Below are 20983 nucleotides of genomic sequence, written 5' to 3' on the forward strand. Positions count from 1 at the left end.
CTCATAACTGGGCCACTGAGATCCCCATTTGGAGCTCCTTATCCCCACGTGTCCAAGTTAATTATATCTGGTGCAGAACAGGTACTTCTAGGCCCTGCCCATCAGTGGGCTTCGATGAAATGACCTGCCCAAAGCCCAAATCTCCTTTCTCTCCAATCAGATCTGCAAATGGGTTCTCCCCTTCTTTCTGGAATGGCATAGATCAAAGAATCTTCCATTCTAAAAATTCATAGGATCCCTCTGTCTAGAGCTTAAAACCTGACTCAAACATTCTGACATCCATTTTCAGCCCTCCTCCAAATCAAATCAGGCATCTCTCCTGGTTCATGTAAATCATCACCAGAATGTGGAAGCCACTCCAACTCCCCATTAGCAATGGGTGTGCAAAGGCCCTGGGGCAGCAGGTGACATTGAAGAAATGACAAGCAGTTTACTGTGGCAAGAGCAGAAGCAGTATCTGGAAGGACTGGAGTGGAAGGGGAAGGAGAATTGAAGAAGGAAGAAGATGGTGCAGAGCCCATGTCCCATCTGGACTTATGCCAAAGTCAATAAAGAAGCCCTGGTGGTTTAAGCAAGAAATCATCAGATCCAGTGTGAAGCTACTGGCAGCAACATTGGAGAAGACTAGACAAAAGTGTCTCAAAGCCAAAAGGGAGTGTCTTACCTCTTTACCTGAGTCACACTGAGCATCACTGACAAAGTGATGCTGGGTGGAACCAGGGAAGATGGATTTCATAGATCAAACCAATAAGAATTGGTGATTGCTTCTAAAAGTATACGTTCTGGAAGCCAACCAACCCCAAGCAAATGGAGGTGAATGAACCACAGAGAAGCATGGAGATGAAGAGTGTCAGGCCAAGGGTATGACTCAGACATTACGGAATCTCAGGGAAGGCAGAAGTGGGCAGAAAATCCAGGTGAGGCCGAGACGAGGATACGATCAGGAATGCGGTTGCAAACGCGGATCCAAGTAGGCCAGGAAGGAAATAAGCATATACCACTCGAATGGGGAAAATAGTAAATTTTACTAACAAAAATACTGTGTCCTTTTCAAGATTTCACATAAAAATGTCCCACAGGTGAATTTTTAAAGCTTCCTCTTAGAAAACATTAGTGCACATTGGGAACTTGTTTTATCCATGATTCTAAAGCAAATGCATCCGGAAGAGGAACAAATTCCAGCCTAAATACTTAACAAAATAAAAGCCTTTTGCAGGGGCACCTGGGGGGCTCAGTCAATTAAGTGTCTGCCTTCTGCTTAGGCCATGATCTCAGGGTCCTGGGATCAAGCTCTACATTGGGTTTCTCTGCCCAGTGGGGAATCTGATCTGCTTCTTCTCTAGCCTCTGCCTGCCCCGCCCTCCAGCTCATGCTCACACTCTCTCTCTCTCAAATAAATAAATAAAATCTTTAAAAAAATTAAAGCCTATTCTAAAATCTTGATTGTAACAATAAAAAAGAACTAATTCAAATTTAGGCAAAAAACTTCCTGGCTACAAGGAACACGAATTCGATTAGGCTTTTTAATATGCTGAAAACACATTTAAAGTGTATTTCAAAGCTCCAGATCTAACCCTGGTTAATGTCCCCTGCGTGGAGAAACAATTTGAATTTCCATTTCAAATGAGAAGGCCAATTATTTAGTTAACAGAGGATGCCTTGATTATAGGTTTGTACAGACCACAACTAACCGTTCTAAGTCTGGATAGGTTTGTTCCAAGGAGCCCACATTAGCTTCAGCATTTTCTCTCTTAGCACCTCTGAGCAATGTCTGAGACGTAACTGAAATTAACCATTATCTGTCCGTGCTGAAGAGTAAAGTAAAAGATAAATCATAAATTTTAAAATGGTCTTTTCCTGCGATGGATTTTCTCCAGTGTTGGACGTCAAGTTTAATGAGACTGATACCATCTTCCCACCAAAACTTCCTGCGCTCATTTCCTACAAAGCGAACGTCTTCTAGGATGCTTGGTAAAGGGATGCGGGGGAGGGTTGCCCCTGGCCAGGTGAGGCTGCAGCCTTAGAACTGACAAGTAAAGAAGCCAGTTTAACTGACAGGTCCAGAAAAGGGCGAACACACAGGGCCAGAGTCACCTGTCCCTCCAAACGCTTGCTTCCGAGGATGCCTCTTGCCTGGCATCTGCAACTTGGATTTAGGGAAGGTTCTCACTATTCCCTGATGGGAGGGATTCGCTGTGCCTGACGGGTCTGGGCAGAAATACATGGTTTATGCCGGATTCCCTCCAGAAGTATGCAATCTGGCCCCTGCCAGGCAGAGGATGTCTATGTGACCAGTCCTCGATAACACCCCGGGCTCTCAGTCTCCCGTGAGCCTCTGTAGCAGGTGTTCCGAGCGGGCAGTCTGTGCTGGGAGAAGTCAGTCCGTGCCGCGCGGTGGCTGGCTTAGGAAAGCGCCCCTGCAGCTGACGCCTGGCTTCCTTCGAGCTTTGCTTGACACATCTTTTCCCCGCACGGATTCCGCTCGGTCTCCTTCCACTGCGCTGATGCGCAGCTGTGGAAAGGACCCCAGGCCGAGTGCGCGAATTCTAGAGAACTACCACAAGTGGGGGTGGGCTCGGGGACCCCGACACACAGCACCCACCCACACTTTTCCAGAAACGGCGTTCTGTGGAACATAGGGAAACACGGCTCCGTGGGCCAGATGGATGGAGAGAAGGCGCGTCCGACACAGAGCACCGTTCCTGGTGGAGAAGACCGCGGGCGGCTCGGTGAGACGGTTCCTCCGACTGACACCGAGTGGTGTCAATAATACATAATTCTGGGCAAACAGGAATTCCTGACGCCACGCCTCGGAGCATCAGCCACGTGCTGCGCGCAGCGCCCCGCACTCGCGGCAGCGTACTGGCGGATTGCTGGACCAATGACTCACCAAGTGCTGCGCCAACACGGTCAAGTCCACCGAAGACGGGCTGCGGGCTGCACGAGCGCTCCCGGAGCTCTGAAGCTGAAGCTAACACCACGCGGAGAGCCGGAGCCGTCGGCGATGAAACCCAAACGGAGGCAGGAAGAAAGCGGTTTGTGCGCCGAGGCTGGACAGAATGCCTGGCCCTCGCATCCCGTTTCTCGTTTCCAAGGCAGGGGTGGGGCGGGGCGTCAGGATTCTTCTCTGCAGACAGGCCTGGGCGTGAAGGCCTTCTCCGCCAAGTCGGGGGAGGCCCCCCTGCAAAGCCTTCTCGGCTCACGGCGATGCGGCAGCTGTGAAAGTGTCTCCCCCCAGGCCAGCTGGATAGTGTTGGGTCCGAGCAACACCAGACGCTGCGATCTCAAATCTGATCTCCGCGTAAGTACAATGACCTTCCATTCCAACTTGCCAGGACCAGGCTCCCCAGAGGACTAACCATGTCCTGTGTGAGCCATTTAACCTCTCTGTGCCTCGGTTTCCGCAATGGCCCATGAGGGCAGGAATGGTACCTGCTTCACTGGGTTCTATTAAGGGCGAGGGACGCTGCCTGCCTGGTCTCTGCACACAGTACGTGCTGGAAAACGTGAGCGGCTTGGGATGTTTGCTTCCATCTGAGCCAGGGAAGACGAGAAACCAGCCGAAGGGGGACAACTGTGCCAGTGGCGTGGACGTCTGTTTCCCGAGAAAGACGTCGGGTGGTTGTGCTCTTCTCTCCTGCCGATCTGGAAGCAGCTCCTGGATCTTCCCCAGCCCAGACTTCTGTTATGGGCTGAGCCGTGCTCCCCTGAATCTCCCATGTTGAAGCTTTCAACCCCCACACAAATACACTTGGAGACTTCAAGGGGTCATTAAGGTTAAGTGAGGCCACTAGGCGTGGGGCCCTCATCCCGTAGGACCCGTGTCCCTATCACGGGAGGAAGAGACACCACGATGCACACACAGAAGGGAGGTCGTGTGAGGTCACCGCGAAGAGACAGAGGCCTGGGAAAAACCAAGCCTCTGATACGTGGGCTTGGACTTCTGGCCCAGGACAGTGAGAATAAATTTCTGTGGTTTCGGTGCCAGTCCGTGGCCTTGTGTTATGGCGGCCGAAGCTGACTAACACAGTCTCCAAGATGACAACCCCCCAAAACAGCTTCTGGGGATTCTCCCAGGGGCTGCTGCTGTCCCTGGCGCCAAGACTTCCGCCTGTCCGCTGGGGACCCTCCCTCACTGATCGGATGGCCTGAAGGCACCGTGGATCTTACGGCCACCACTGTCATTGGTGGGCTTGTTCTCTGAGGCTCTCACTCCCCTCCCTGTAAGCCCAGCCCATCCTGACTGGGCCACTCACCTCCTCCAAACACATCTGCTTTAGAAAAACTCGTTTTGAGTTTACACTGGCTACAGTCCGGAAAATGTTGGAGGAAACCCTTTAGCACCACTAGACGACCAACGTGTTTATCTAAGAGCATCTTGACACCGCACAGGCTTCCTCTGGGTGCCTGCTCCTCCCAGTCACCCCACCTCCTTCCTCCTCCCCTCCTTAAACATATTGAACTCACTTCTACCCCAGGGCCTTTGCATGTGCTATCAGGGCTGTTGAAAGGGGTCCAGGCCCCGGGGAAAGAACTGGGGCCACTCAAGCAAACGCAAAGGTAGAGCCGCTAAAAAGATTTCCCTAGGATTCTCCCTGAGCTCCTTCCCAGGCTGTCGAAGCCTGTCTTCTGTAATATTCTCTGCCCCGTCTGGCTGGCTGCTCTGCTCTGTGGCTCCCTTGCCGTGCGGACTTCTGCAGAGCTCACATCCTTCTCCTTCATCAGGCCTCTCCTTAAATGTCTCCTGTTCACCAAGGCCAACCCGGACCATCACATATAAAATAGGAGGTCGTTCACTCGTTGCTTTTTCTGTCCTCCTCACCCGGTTTAACTCTACTCAGGGGCATGAATCACCACCTGCGTGCTCTCCGGCTGTATGTTCCTGAAAGCAGGAACTCTGGGTCTTGCTTAGTGCCCTGCACAGGATCTGACAGGTCGTAGGAGTCCAACAGCCATCTGCTGGATTCATGAGTGTGTGAGTGAGTGGGGGGGTGGGTGGGAAAAATAAGGATCCTTCAGAACAGAGTTCCAGGAACTAGACCGGCTCTAAAGATGCCATCCTTTCCATCTTCTCGACATGCCAGGGACCCCAGAACCCCTGAGAAAGGTCTGCAGTTACAGGCAGCTACACAGAGCCAGCCAGTACGATGTCCCTGGCTCTCCAGGGAACCAAAGACCATCCTGGGTCACGGAGTTGTGATTCTTACCATGGCAAACGGATGTTTTTTCAGATTAAAGGATATTAATTGCCTTTGGTAGACAATCGGTGTTGGGAAAGGGCTTTCTCCTTGTCCCTCACGTGGTGGCCAAGCCCCCGGGCAGTGGAGCGCTGACTTCATTCCCTCCTGCCATTCGTCTTTTTTATTTCCGACTTGAGGAGCTAACCCCGCTGCTCTCCCTCTGCAGTGATCACTTACACCCGAGCCACTGCAGATCTCTCACGTTAATGAAACCTTGCTCTGTTTCTCTTAAGAATGACATGGCAGGGCTGTTAAACAGCCAGTGTGACAAGACGGACAGTGTCTCCGGAGTGGTAAGTGATGCATGAGCCCCCCAGCCCGGCGCTGATTCTTGGCTTCTGAAGCTTTCCTTGAGGGTGTGACCAGGAAGCCTTCGACAGCCCACGCAGGACAGTCCGCAGTGGCTGACTGAGCTCTCCGATCTGAAAAGAAATTCATTCAAGGCCCCAACTCTGCTCTTAGCCCAGAGGTGAGGACGGCAGGATGCCTGTGTTCTTTACAACTAACGTCAGAACCAAAGAAGGCTGTCTGGCCTCTGCCTATGTCAGAACTGGTTCTCTAGGATTTGGAGACAGCTTTATGCAGAAGGAAGAAGAAAGTATTCAAAAAGGGATATTCATTATCTTAAAACACAGGTCAGGATTGGTTGAATAAATAGAGTCTGAAAGGCTCAACTCAATCAGAATTTTCTGGGGGTTGAGATGAGAGAGACTAGGGTCTTTTCTGCTTGTCCAGCCCAGAACCTACCTGGAACCAAGCTATGTAAGAAACCAAGACCACTGTGGAGACACTCCCGCTCATACACTCACGAGTTTTCCCTAGGATTTCAGCTGCTGCTGGAGATCCCGTCTCAACAAACAGAGCGGCTCCCCTAATGGGCCAGCATAAGAAGAAAAGCAAGACCCTTTCCTCAGTCCCCATCTCATTCTCTGGACGGAATGGAGCTTGGCAACCAAGCATTCAAGGGGAGGGAACACAGTGCAACAGGAAGCCAATGGACCTTGACATTGGAACACATGGGAATAAATTCCCACGCTTCTGCCTTCTGGTTGGTGATGTGACCCCGAGCATAGTCACATCACATCTCTGAGCCTCATTTCTTCAAAGCGCGGTGGTGTAAAGCCCAGAATCAAAAGGCACACGCAGGGGTGCCTGGGAGGTTCAGTGGGTTAAAGCCTAAAGCCTCTGCCTTCGGCTCAGGTCATGATCTCAGGGTCCTTGGATCGAGCCCCGCATCGGGCTCTCTGTTCAGTGGGGAGCCTGCTTCCCCCACCCCCTGCCTGCCTCTCTGCCTACTTGTGATCTCTGCCTGTCAAATAAATAAATAAATAAAATCTTTTAAAAAAAGGCACACATGATGTTTTGCAAAGCATCCGCTAGGTGCTCAGTTCTGTGCACTCAACATACAACATCTCCTTTCATCCTGACAAAAGCTCTAGGAAGTAGGTCCTATCATTTCTCCCTTCCACAGATGAGGAAACCAAAGCCCGCAGATTAAGCCACCTTCCCCGAAGGACACAGCAGTAAGAGGTAAAGCCAACGGAACACAGACTTGCGTGATGCTACAGGTGGAGTTTTCGCCCCTGGTTTCCTGGGTCTGCAGTTACCTATAGAGTAGCCAGTAGCCATGAGACCATTTAAATTAAAACGAACTAAAATTAAATACAGTGAAAAGTTCAGTTTCATAATTACATTAGCCATGGTTCCAGAGCTCGCTACCTACCATGTTGGACTCCCCTACATTGGACAGCAAGACACAGACATTTCCATCACTGCACAAAGTTCCTGTGGACCACACCTGTCCAGGGCCTCCCCGATATGCCAGGCAGTGGGGTTAGGAAGGCACTAATGCACGGGAAGTCTGACAATGTTAAAATACACACTGGCTTCCCCAGGCTCGATCGCAGGGGCTCATCCGGGTTGCGGGGAAGCTGAAGGTGACTCAGTCTGGGGGTCCACATCAAGGAGGAAAATGCAAAGTCACAACACCACACGGGGAACAGGGTTTCAGAAGGAGTCCCTACAAATAAAGGGCCCTAAAAGATCAGCTTTTTTAGTGTCATGGTCCCTTGCTTCCCTCTCGGGAGTAAAGACACAAGCATGGTCCACCGAGCTGCGGTCATTGACACACCGCCATCGTGTGGGTGCCCCATCAGCTCTCTGCTGAGGTGGGCGAACCCTGCCCTTCCATCCTCTCTCGGTGGCTAGTCCTGTGTACTGAACCTGTCTTTGGGCTATATTTTCCTCAAATTATCTGACACGGAGGAGTCGTCCATGCTGCTTTGGCGAACACGGCCGGACGGCCTCCTGATCTTTCTCATCCCCCTCGGCCTTGGCCACCTTTCCCTCCACTCCTCTCCCTACCCGCCCCCCACCTCCTCACACCTGGGTTTCCTGCCCTGTCCTTCTCTCCTCCCTCACCACGTTTGTTTCATGATTTAAAGAACACGGAGGTGAAGTCACAAAATACACAATTTTCAGTGCGTAAGTGAAGGGCATTTAGGGAATTCACAGTGTTGTCCCACCATCACCCTGTCTAGTTCTGAAACATTTTCATTGCGCTCCAAGGAAACCCCATGCCAGGCACTCCCCAGGAGTCTGCTTTCTGTTTCTGTGGATTTCCCTACCAGAGACGTTTCTATCGGTGGAAGCATGCAACATGTGACCTTTGTGTCTGACTTCTCTCCCTTGGCATCATGTTTTCAAGGATTGTCCACATTGTATCTCATGCCTTTGTGTGGCTGAGTAATATCCCGCTGTGTGCCCAGACTACACGTATATCAGCTCGTGGACTCGCTTCTCGGTTGACTGAAACAACAGGAAGTGAGAAGAGCTTGGTTTCTGCCACATTCATGGAGAAAGATGGCCCCAGTGTCTCCAGAATCATTTTTCTAGAATGCCAGACCATGCAGCATCCCAGGGAAGTGTCTCTAAGCCGACTGCTCCTTTCTGATCTCATTAATTAAATATTTGTTCTCACCAACATTATCCACAGTGTGTTTTCTTAAGAATGGCTAATAGTTCTTATGGGAGAGTGCTGTTGAAAGTTTCGGTTCTTAAATATGCAGAATATGCTGGTTTAAACAGGCTTCTCGAGCGCAGGTCTCTAAAATGTCTTCGCTGTGTTAAATGAGCGCTGTGAATGTTAAAGAAGCAATTATAATTTTCAATGTTTCCCAAACTTTCAATGTTTCCCAAATGTTCCCAAGGGAGCGTGTGTGTGCGTGTGCTTGATGGACGTCTTTCAGTTCTTAGATTTCTCAGAAACACTTTGAAAAAGCGATGTTATGTTAATACCTGAATCCTTCTCAGGTCCACGTAACTGGGGTGGGGGGTCCCCACACAATAGAGATTGAGTGCTTCTGCCAGGCTTAAAATAGGTACATTTGGAATCGCGAGTTAAATATCTTCAATGCATTTAAATGCAAATCATTTCTGAATTAATCATATAAGCGATAGAGAGTGTCAGGAGTTTGAATTGCAGTCAAATGGTAACAACCCATAACTTATAACATAATATCCATTTGGAAAAGATTTTAATCCTTCAGCACTTCATAGCACACAAGTCTGAGGATCTCAAAGGCAGAGAGTCATAAAAAAGGGAAAAAGTGTCTTTGAGAAATGCACATTCCAGCATATATCCCCAATGTATGTATTAACACTTAAAATATAATCTGCTTAAGTGTTCCGTATAGTTGGAAATTGTGTTTCTGAATAATATCTACATAATTTTCAATAAAAATAAACTTGCAGTAAATTATCGAGATCTTAAGGTACCAGAGACAAATGGCCTTTGCTGGAATTAGTTTTCCCTCAGGAGTAAGGAAATGGAATTTGTCTTCTGCAATAAGAAAAAAAAAATTAAAAACACCATGAAGAATAAAAACTGCACACTGGCGAGCTCTGCTCGAACATTCCTGGGTGCTTCTCAGATTTAAGCGTGGAGGAGTTCAGGCCAGGTGCAGCCACGACGAGCCAGGGGCCAGCTCCCCTGCATGCGGTCTGGGTGCCGAGGGCCGGCCTGGTTGGATGGCGGGCTCTCGGAGGGCACACGCTGTCACTTGCAAAGCTCACAGCGACCCTACCAGGCGGGTTTTACTGTTTTCATTACTGCCCCTCGACCCCCGCCGGGGCTTCTCAGCAGAGGTCTGGTTGGCTTCGGGGACTGGATCATTCTTTGGGGTGGGGGCTGTCCCGGGGATCGCAGGAGGTCTAGTGGTCTTCCTGGTCTGTACCCTCCACACGCCAGTAGCGTCCCTCTCCCGTATGTGACAACCAGAGATGTCTCCTGACCTTGCTCCTGGTCCCCTGCAGGCCCGAGTCATTCCAAGTCGAGACCCACTGGCTGGCAGGGAGCAAACCAAACATGTGGTACTCGCCTAAGTGTGGCAGGGTCGGCATGCGCCCCAGCACTCTGGGGGGGAGAAGCGGGCTCGTCCTTTGTCTCCTTCATCTACCAGCCACGTGACCAGCTTCCTGATGTCTCCCAAAGCCCCTGTATCTCCAAATGAAAAAAGGTAAAAAAGAGTCTCTAGTTTCAAGCTGTTGGGGGTTCCTGCTTATGAGGGGGCAACGGGGGTGGTCCAGTCCCCCTCCAGAGCCTCGGGCCGGGAGCAGTGTCTGGCGCGCTGGGCGGCTCCTGGAAGCGATCGCTGGGGAAGAGCATGGAGTTCCCAGCTGGGAACTGCCTCCAACTCTTAAGAGACAGAATCCCAGGGCTGCCGCAGGGAGTTGCTGAGCGTCTCCTCCCTCTAGTTCTCTCTGTGTCTGCAGCCACACCGCTGGCTGTGCCATCGACCCCCGGGTCTGGTAGGTGACAATGGCTGGGGCCGAGCCGAAGACCATCCGTCACTTCCCAGCTGTGTGACCACGCGTCAGTTCCTAACCCGCTCTGTGCCTTGACTTGCTCATCTGTAAAGGGGGGGTGTGGTGATAGGCAGCATAGCGGCCCCCATGGATGTCCACATCCTAGTGCCTGGAAACTGACCATGTTAGTTTCTAGCCAAAGGGGAGCTAAGGTTGCAAATGGAATTAATGGGCTGATCGGCTGAGTTTAAAATAAGGAGGTCATTCTGGGTTATCCAGGTGGACCCCAAGTAACAGCAGGGTCCTTAAATAGGAGACAGAGGATGGGAAGAGAACCAGAAAGATGTCAGTGTGAGCAGGGCGCAACCCACCACTGCCAGCTCTGAAGACAGAAGAAGCCACAAGCCAAGGCCATGGGGCAGCCTCTAGAAGCGGGAGGAAGCAAGTGAACGGATTCTCCCAAAGCCTCCAGAAGGAACCAGCCCTACATGCTGCAACCTGGACTTTAGCCTGGTGACACCAGATTTGACTCCCAGCCTCCAGAATGGTAAGAGAACAGATTTGTTCTGTTTTAAGCTACCAAGTTTGTGATAGTTTGTGGAGGTTTATTATGGCAGAAACGGGAACAGAGGGACGGAGTTTCCTCACACACGGAGTCAATGCAAGGACGAGAGCCCCTCGGCTCAGGCCTGTGTGCAGCCCCCTGCTCAGCGCTCCACAGGGGGACCATGCTGGGTGAGAGGAGCGACAAGGAGCCTTGCTTTGTACGCTACCCCTGCAGGCATCCTCCCCTTGCAAAGCCTTTTCCAACCACTGTTTTCCTGACTCGGGAAGCAGTGTGCAGACAAAGCTGGGCAGCCCCTGCTCGTGACTGGGAAATGGGGCTTTGCTTCAGGCTTTGTTTACCTCTGGGTCCAACAGCATCCCCGTCATTTAAAGGGCACGCACATTTAGACTTTCTTGGGAAATCTCCAGAAAGGGGGAACTTAAATACTCCCTTTTGGGACTGACTATGGTCTCAAAATTTTCTAAAACCAGATTGTCAGCAGATTGCAGGAGCTGCCGTTTCCTAAGGGATGTGAAGGTACGCCTAGTCCAGGGCTTGGCAAACCTTTGCTGGAAAGGGGCAGAGAGTAAATCCTCCCGGCTATCCGGGCCACATTTTGCTGCTGTCGTGGCTGGAGTTTATTAGGCTCTGTACTGAATCCCAAACAGAAAGTGCATTTGCAATGAATGGTGAGATGTCAGGATCTGGTTTTCTGGGCCTTGCTGACTGGCCGGCCAAGACCTCCGCCTCCTCGGGTCTTTGCCCGTGCTGCGTCCCGGGTGTTATAGCCCTCCACCAAACGTGCACCCCAAGCCAGATGGGTGTGATCCACTTGGAAAAGCACAAGGCTCTCCTCCTGACTTCTTCCTGTCAAGCGTGGTCAATGCGGTCTTGGATCCGTACGTGCAGTTTGGCTTACTAAGTCATCGGGGGTGAGGATGCCTTCTCACTAAATTCTCAGGCCCCTCTCACTTTATTCCACCTCTGAGGTGCCTGCTCTGGGCCAGGCTCAGTGGGGCCCCAGCTGGAGGCACCCCTGAGTGACAGAGCATCGTCGTGTCCTAACCAGCGAGCAGTCATCTTTCCAATGGGGCACTTGAATGGATGGCCTTTGCTTAAAGGGGCCCATTATGCAAACTTCTGCACCTTCAGAAGAGAGAAAAATAATATGGAAATGATCTTTGGGCACCGAATGCCTCACTGTGAAGAAGAGATAAGCCTTTTTCATAATAAAGATATAAAACAGATGCTAGTCAAACGCATGGAGAGCTAACAGCTCAAGACAACTGTGTTTAATAAATAATCTTGAGATAGCACACCGATAACCCCCCATAGAAGACAGAACTGAACGCTTGGAATCTCAACAAAGAGTGTTCCCTTGGCCTGGAGGCTGAGCCAAACTTATAGGAAGGACCAGCCAACACACATAGCCCCCCAGCACCTCCACACGGGCATTCAGGATAAAGCAAAGATCTCCGGCTTACTCTCCGTCTACAAGGGAACTGAAGGCTGAGCTCAGGGAAGGCGGGGATTTATCTTTTATCTTTCTCCCCCAGTGCCTGCTAGGTGCTGGGTTCTCAACAAATGAATGCATTTTTGAATTAATTTCTATTTCATGGCAATTAGTGTGTTATTATTGACTTATTCAAATAAATCTCCCTGAAATGCAAATTGGATGTCACTCTCCTTGCAGAAAACCCTCCTAGGCTTCCTGAGAATAATATCCAAGCTCCTTCCCCTACCCTGCAAGGCCTGGCAGGACCCGGCTCCCCGATTCCTGCTACCGTCCATCTCAACGTACAGTTCATATCCTCACAATGGGGCTGGTCACCTCTCCTGGGTCTCCCTGGGTGAGGATGCTGTTTATCTGCTCTGTGTCCCTCTGGCTTCAGAGACCCACCGACAGGACTTGCTGCCTCCCGCTCATCTTTGGCGGGCAACCAAAGCCGTCCTCGCCAAATCCAAATCTGATCATGTCACTCTTCAGCCTAAAATCCTCTAACATCTGCCTGTCACTTATGGGGATTATGTCTAAGCTCGTTTCTCAGCACGCGAGTCCCGCCTTCTCCCCCCCGTCGTGTACATTTCGTGTCTCCCACGGGAGCCCTGCTGGACAGCTCCCCTGGAGGTGTCTGAAGCCCTTTCCGACCTGTCCCCCTCCCTGTCACTCGGCTAACTCCTTATCCTCAAGCACTTTCATGTCATGTGCTCTGGAAGGCTGTTCCTGACCACTGCCCTTGCTCTAGGGCGACGTCCCCAGCTAGACCATGAGCTTTACAAGGACAGGAGCAGTATGCCCTACTGTGGTACCCCAGTGACAAACACAGACCTCTTTCCTATTCAAGCTTGATGAATATTTGAGGGAATAAACCGCGGTCCAGCTTCAGACACTCTAAGAGGTCAGCCCCATGCCGGAGCCTACAGATCGTGGCATGCACGGTCTGTCCTGTGCATTCTAGGATATTGAGCAACATCTCTGATCTCGACCCTTTAGATGCCAGTGGTACCACTCCCCCAGCTGTGACAACCAAAGATGTGTTCAGACATTGCCAGACGTCCTCTGGGGGGGGGGGCACAATCACCCTGCTGATTGTGGCTGACAGTGTGGTTGAGAATCCCCGCTATCAAGGGTACCCGGAGGTTAGGACAGCATTCCTGCCCTCAGATCTCTCGTCAGACCTGCGCACGAATGGCGTCTCCTACCCTGGCCCCGCCGGAGCCACATGGTGTCTCCTATCCTTCTCTGTATGTTTTGTCCGCTCCGTTTCAGTTCCCTGTGCTTACAACCACCTGACGTTTCCGTACTCAGTAAGTTCCGTTTATCGCCAGAGTTCCGTAGAGCAGGACCTTGGCGGTTTGTTTACAGTTCTGTCCCCGGCACCTCGAAAGGGCAGCTGGCCCGGCTGATCAGGCATCCTGCGAACGTGGGCTGAGTCAGTCCGGTGGGCCGTCTAGGTCCTGCCTCATGGGGCTGCCAGGTGTCTGCCCACCTTGAGATGGACGCATCATGTTGGGGGTCCCAAGTTGCCTTTCCAGAGCCTCTGCCCCACTTCCCTCCACCTCTCTTGGTCAGAAGAGAAGCTCCAGGGGCAAAGGCGTGTGCTCCTCCTTGCTCTCGTTTACCCCGGGATTCTGTGCCCGGATCTTCTCCATTTCGGGCGGCCCCAGTTAAACGGTCAGCAGCGGGCCAGCCCGAACTGAGGCGGGTCATGGGTAACCTGGAGGTTGGCCGCTCCCCAGCAACCTGACGAGGACATGACTCATATTTGTAGAAATCTCCCGTCATGGGAACACCCAGCTTTCAGCCCACTCAAGGGGAACTCAGTCTCTATGACGATCTTAATCCCCAAGTATTTCCTGAGGTGTCCAAAGCTGGTTTCACAAGTGCTCCCGATTAATGTCGTATTCTCCTTCCCCTTCATTCTTCCTGGGGAGTGGGCCACTTGGGGGCCCTGCGGCCTGGTCATCCACCCACTAATTGCCAATCCTTTTCCCACCAATGTGTGGACCCGGTCCCGGTGGGGGGGGGGGGCGTGGGGAAGGCGCTCTTCTGAATGACATTTGTCCCTTGGCTTCAGCCATAGAGCTTGAACCTAGAATTTTACCCTGTCTTTTGTAACTGGTTTAATTAGCTTCTGGGTCCTCACCTCCAATTGCGCACAGTATCTCATTAAAAAAAAAAATAATTCCCATCATTTCCTGCCCTGTAACCCAAGAATGTCAAGCTTACTTTAAGGGGCTGGGGAAGAAGCTCCGCCCGTTCTGACATTCTCGTTTGTGCTTCTTCCTTCCCTGTCCATGCCGCCGAACAAACACCTTCCCTCCCCGGCTCATTTGTACCAAATGGAAAAACAAACAAACAAACAAAACTTCATGCCTGTCGATGACTGCAGAGAGCGGGGGACGGAGTGGGGGGAGCTGGCGAAGATGTCTCATCTGTGTCTGCAGGATCCGGTCCCAGAGCAGCCCCCTCCATGCCCGCTCCTGAGGGATCGCGAAACACGGGCAATGGATTTTTGAGCACTCGGAGTCCGAGCTGTCGGACAATTATGTAACTCGTTCTTATTTGTAAACTGAGTGGTTTGGAGTAATCGCGTCTGAAGGCTCTTGCTGTCGTGACGGACCGTGATTCTTCGTTTGTGACAAACACAAGGAAAGGGGGCCACGCTGAGCGGACTTGGCCGTCGTTCGACGCATGGACAGAGGGGGGACGCGGTGTGGTCACATGTCTAGCATCCCGTGAGCGTGTGTGGGTGCAGCCTGCGGGCCAGGCCCGCGGAGGACCGGGCCGAGGGGCGTCAAGTTCACCCCACCCGCCGAGATGCCAGTTGCACCTCTTCTAGGAGTTTGTGCAAATGAGGTCTAGGAAAGCGCATCCCCACAGCCCTGACTGAGGAAGCATTTTTGCTCAGTGGACCAGAGAAACAATCAGCCAGGAGCACCCAGACCCAGGCACGCTGCGGGCTCGGCGACGTCTCTGCCTCAGCTTCGCCAGCTGCGCCCAGCAGATAAGGCCGGCCTGCGAGCCGATGTGCTTGGAAACGTGGAGGAGCCAGACGGAGGTGCTTGGGGGGCACTGGGGTGCGGAGAGGCCGTGACCAAATCCTGAATTATTTTTTTTTTTCCCGAAACGTAGTCACAAGACAACCTGTTCATTTGTTTATCCGATTCTGTTTCTCCGCATTTCAGTTTTTTAAGTGCCTGTGTCCAAAGAGATGCCGGCAAGTAGTTAGCTTCTGCTGTTCGCTCAGAGTCAAGCCGCTGACTGAGGGAAGGAAGGGAGGCCTTTGGTTTCCTGCTTTTTCATGTTAGAAATTCCTCCGTGCGCTGTCTCACTTGAGAGTCATGACAAGGCCATCTGGTTGGGGTGATTATCCTCAATGGTTTGAGTAAACCGGGGTACAGATGGGAGAGATGAATCCAGTGGTTCCCCAACTTGGCTTCACAATGGAAACACCTGGAAGTTTTATAAACGTACGATGCTTGGTCCTGCTCCAAGACACGCCGGCGTAATTGGTTTGGAGAGCAGCTTGGGCATCAGGAGCTTTAAAATCTCCCCAGATGCTTTTAACGTGTAGCAAAGTTAGAGAACCACAAATAAGTCGCTCGAGGCTTACAGATGTCATAAGACAGAGAAGCCTGTTCCGCTGACCCCAGGGCCGGCTGCCTCCTATCAGGAGTCATCTTCTCCTGGACCTGCTCAAATATTCTGAAGACAGTTTCATCTCTGGCCTAAAAGGCCGGTTTCTGAGAAATACGCAAACCCTCCGACGCGTGCCATTGAAATCATCCCATGTCTAAATGGGGCGGAGCAAAGAAGCCCGGGATGGAGAGCCATTGCCGAAACAAAAACAAGGCAGTTTGAAGAGCACGAGCTGGATTGGGAGGGCTTCCACCGGCTTGTGGACACCCAGACTGCAGGGCCGGAGATCTGGAGGCGGGTCTGAGAATATGCATTTTTAACCGGGTCCCAGATGATGGGGCTGGCCTGGGGGCCACAGCTGGAACACCGCCCGTGGAAACAACTCCCTTCTACAGAGACACACACAGCGGCACCCACGCTGCTTTCAGCTGTTTCACCTGCAGGACTGATGCGGGAGGCCATGGCTCCTGGCTCGGGGACCCCCGTCAGAGGCCATACCTAGCGCTTGTCCTGTATGTCCCACTTACAACCACGGCGCAGCCGGGGCGCGGCCCTGCCATTTCTTCATCCAACGTAAAGACAAGAAAGAGTTAAATTACTTGCCTAAGGTGACACCTTGAAACGGGCCAGTATTCACCCTTTGTTCATCTGTAAAAATGGCAGTTTCGTATAGTTCCTAGGACAGCGGAATCAGAACTCTAACCTGCAGAGCCTGAGATTTTAACCCATGTTCCCGGTCCCCTCCCAGTCCAGGTTCTTTCCAAGGGCACGTGCGTCACCGACTGACAGGTCCGGCACAGTGAGAGAAGTTCGGATCAGAGGCATGAAGCCACACAGTCTCCTGGGCACGGGCTGGTGACCGCCGGACCACCATGCCTCTCACTGACCGTCTCCTCCCTGGAATAAGATGGTACCCACGATGTGACCGACACTGTAGACGAGCCCCTTCCTAGCTCGGCGACAGTCCTTTGCGTGACCCAGTTTCTCCCCTGCGGACATCCTGGCCTTAGACTTGGCAAAGGAAGAGGGACGTAAGGCAGCAGTCCCGCTCTGGGACCTAAGGTTCAGAGGCCATGCTGTCGGAATCACTCCGTTGCTGCGCAGCCCAGGCAGACTTGCTACCACTCGGTTCTGAGCACTGCGGGAGCAGGGGGGCCGGAGAGCGGGCAGCAGTCCCAGCTCCTCTACAACACTGGCTCTCGGCCAGGCGCCGTTCTCCCCCTGTGGGGTGACTAACACTATCGGGAGACCTTTTCAGACCGTCCAGACTGGGATCGGGGGTGCTAGGAGGATCTAGTAGGTCGAGACCAGCCGTGTTTCTAAACACCCCACCCTGCACAGGCCAGTCCCCATAACAAAGCATCGTCCAGCCCCAAAGGTCAGCAGTGCCAAGGCTGAGGACCCTTGCTCTCCAACAGTATCATCCGTGGTTGGGCATTTCCTGCAGCTCCACCGCCGGGCGTGTCCCACGGGAGCCAGGTTCCTGGGTCCCTTTGGCAATTACATAAGCTCCCTGCACCCTTTAGTAAATCCCTTTCGTTATACACGAGTTGGGGGGATTTTGTGGACTACCACCAGGTCGCCTAAGAAAGACCGCCATGGGGGGCGACTGGACTAGAGGATGAAGAAGGATCTAACTTGTCCCTACAGTTGCGGGCGGGGGAGCATTCCAAGCACAAACCTTATCAAGGGCAGTGCCGTCCTATCAGGTAATGCATGCGTGATCCGCGTGTAACAGGGACATTATTATGAACAGATTCATCAACTAAATAACTCTCCAATCTGGGTAAATCTACATGTCTCGGTTGTCTTACAATCACTAATGTTATGATACACATATTTCCATTCGACAGCAGCATTTTTCACTTTAACGTATTTTCTGCCAAATTGTCTTGGAGCTACCTATGGGTTAGAAACAGGGAAGAGCCACAGGGTGAAAGGAAACGCGGAGCAACCTTCTTTCTGCCAGGTGGCTTCCAATTCTATGGCAACAATCTTAACTACAAAGTCAAAATGTATCCAAGAAATTAGCAAGTTCTATCCCAGAAAATGTGAGCAAATATTCAGAAGGAGACAATGAAATCCTGCTCAGATGCTGAGGCCAAGACCACAGGTGGTTCCAGGTCCTGGTCCTATAATCAGGCATGATTACATTATTAAGCTCATCTTTGTGAAAACTAAATGAGAACATCATTTAGGTGTTTAGCACGGAGCCTCGGCGCGCTGTAAATGTTCAATAAACATTAACCGCAACATTAATAACAATAATGCATCTTGGGAACTACCTTGGCCCTCAGCTAACACATCCATAAAGGCAAGATAATAAACCTGTTTCGTAGGTTTGCGTATCTAGTACTCTAGAGAGTACTAGACCTTGGGCACGTCATGGGTGCCCCCTAAATGTTAATTCTCTCTCTCCTTGTCTCCCACCCAGTCCTGACATCTCCAGTCCCTGGTAGTCCCCGATGGTAGACAACAGAACGGGGTGAACAGGTCCCGCTCAGGACACCTGCCCACTACGACGGCCTGCCTTCCAGTTCTGTCCTCTGCCTTCTGTGGAACCCAGCCCAGACCGTCTACTGGCCCCCCAACCTGCCTGACAGACTCTGTCCCCCACTCTACTCCTGTCCTGCCATATTGACAAATTCGCAGCCAGCAGATTATATTCACAGTGTGAGGGAATCATTACCACCTGCTAATATTTTTATAGAATTTCATAAACTTGGTCATTCATGAATCATTTACAGTACTTTATTCCAATGAAGAGTTCACAAATCACTCAAATGCTGGCAAAATGCATAATAATGAGTAATATTTCAGGAGGCTTTGCATTAATATGTCAGCTTCCAATACTGCAAGAGCTAAATTATTTTATCAGGTGCCACTTTGGGTCAGAAGCTTGGGAAGCCCTTTGGGGGCTGGGGTAGGGAGAGTCGGCGGGTGGCAGTGGGTCATGGACAAAGCCAGTATCTAGGACGACATCCATCATCCAGCCAATCACATCCCCTTTCCAGTCCCAGGAAGGGGAGTTCCTGGCAAGGAAGGCTGGGGACCTGCAGGACAGGTATCTGCTTGTAACTGAAGGGAAAACTGGAAGGGGGTGTTTCTTGGCGGTTGGAAGCTCGGGGCTTTGGAGGTGGAGCGAAGTGGTTATGGACCCCAGATTCTACACACGCCAGCTGCGAGACCTTACAAAAGTTATTTCACAGTTAATTTGCTTATCTGTAAAATGGTGTTAACATCTACCTCTTAAGTCTCCCGGGTGAAAGGAGTTAAGTAAGAGAGGGTGTGAGAAGTGTTTAGCGCAGTATCAGCCCAGTAGTGTTCCATAAACAGTAGCTTTAATGATGATAAAAATTCGGGGGCCCAAGGACCAATTATCCCTGGTTATTTCTTATTGTGCAAATCCCCGAGGCTTAGTTTTGAATGCTTTCCTGTTGGGCTTGGGAAGTAGCAAGTAGCAGTTGACTAGCACGTGAGGAGTGCTTCACTTTGAAATAAACAACACAACAATGGGGCAATTATGATGGAAATTCATTCGCCCACAGGCTCTCTGCTTCTCCGAGCTTGGGAGGGGAGCTGGTTTGCTACCAACCACCGTGAGCACAATGGGTCTGACTGCTGGTGGGACAGTAGGTTCTTTCTAAATAGGTGCGTGCTTGAAATGGACAAGAGTTTCCACATCCCTGCGCCCAAAGAGTATTAACTAGAGTAATCCAGTAAATCCAGAAAGAAACAGAACCAGACAGAGGGTGATGGGGACATTCCTCAGCAAGGACAGGAAAGAAACGGGACAAAGACTAATGGAGGAGCAAGCCAGAGGAGAAACCGGACCCCTGAGGCTAGTGGAGAGTGGCTCTGGGCCAGGCTGCAGCTGGGCCGCGGTACCCCTGTGCTGTTGTGAGACCCCGCATTCCCACCAGGACCAGCATCTCTCTACTGGGCACGCGCAGCCCTGTGCATGGGGCGGGGAGGTACCCCAAGCCTTATGGTGAACAAGGCTCAGGGTCCCTGCAGATCACCCATGCAGCAGCGAGAGACGTTTAAAGGAGTTTGTTGTGAAACAAAGCCTTGGCATTGAAACAAAAGCTACACGAAGGCTGGGAACCTGGTGTGTCTGGGTTTCCCACCCGATTCCCCTAACATCTTGGAGGGAGCGCCGCCTTCCATAGGTTCTCAGCCAAATAAATGTGGGTGATGAGGGAGCAGGAGGCGGGCTGAGGACAAAGCAAAAGCTGGCACCTTGCACCCCCTCTCCATCCGCTCCCCTCGGTAATATGTGTAGCATTCCTCAGGCGCCCCTGACTGCCATAAACCAGAAACAAATAGTTCCCCTTGGTTTACAAATGTCCTAGAGATCTACACACAAAGAAGTTACCTTGTGCTATTGATAATTTCCAGAGGCCAATAACTCAGTTCCTCAAGCCCTCCCCTCCAGACACAAAACTGAAGGAGACTGACTTAGAAGGAAATGTGAATATAGTTAAATCTCTTCTGAACCTAAATCTCGCTAACAAAGACACTTGATAGCAGGATTGTGACATCCCACCAGGAATGTCCCAACTATCTTGATGTTAATGGCTTGCCAAAAGACAACATTGATCAAGCAGGAAGACCAAGACCTCCGGGTATCCGGAAGACCTCCGGGACACTCTGGCCCCTTGTAGGCCCTCTTTAGCATATGAAAGCTCCGTCTAAACTCCCTTCCCCTCACCTTCCCCCAGCCTTCCCGCAACCGCAGGGTACAGAACCCACCATCCCTCACAACCCGGGGCAGCAGCTCTTCCTGCCCACGGGTCCTGTCCCCATGCTTTCATAAACCACCATTTTGCACCAAAGATGTCTCAAGAATTCTTTCTTGGTCATCGGCTCCGGACCTCAGCCCACTGAACCTCACCTAGGTTCTAGAACTTCATCATGGGGAAAAAAAACGAATTGATTAAGTGATCAAAGTGCTATGAAACCATAACATAAACTCAAGATCACCCACAGAAAGCTTATGCTTGATCTGGGCAGGCTGGCCTGCGCCCTTCCTCGCCCGTGATTAATCTCTTGCTCCTGTGGTTAAGATCACAGAGCGCTCGCCATGTCTCTGGCATCATTCTAAAGGCTTGGCACGTATGAACTCCTTTCATCCATGGAAATCCTGTAAGATCAGTATTATCCTTTTCCATTTTACAGATGAGAAAGGTGAGACCGACCCCTTGCCCAAGTTCCCATAGCTGATCTGTGACATCATCCGAAAGC

At 51.4% G+C, this 20983-nt stretch overlaps 1 protein-coding gene across 2 annotated transcripts in view; it reads right to left on the bottom strand.

Annotated features, from left to right (window-relative positions):
* CDH13 (cadherin 13) overlaps window positions 1-20983 on the bottom strand; it is a 1016524-nt gene that overhangs the window by 452171 nt on the left and 543370 nt on the right. The window lies entirely within an intron of this gene.

The sequence above is a fragment of the Meles meles genome, chromosome 19 (genome assembly GCF_922984935.1).
Source record: "Meles meles chromosome 19, mMelMel3.1 paternal haplotype, whole genome shotgun sequence".
NCBI classification, from domain to species: domain Eukaryota; kingdom Metazoa; phylum Chordata; class Mammalia; order Carnivora; family Mustelidae; genus Meles; species Meles meles.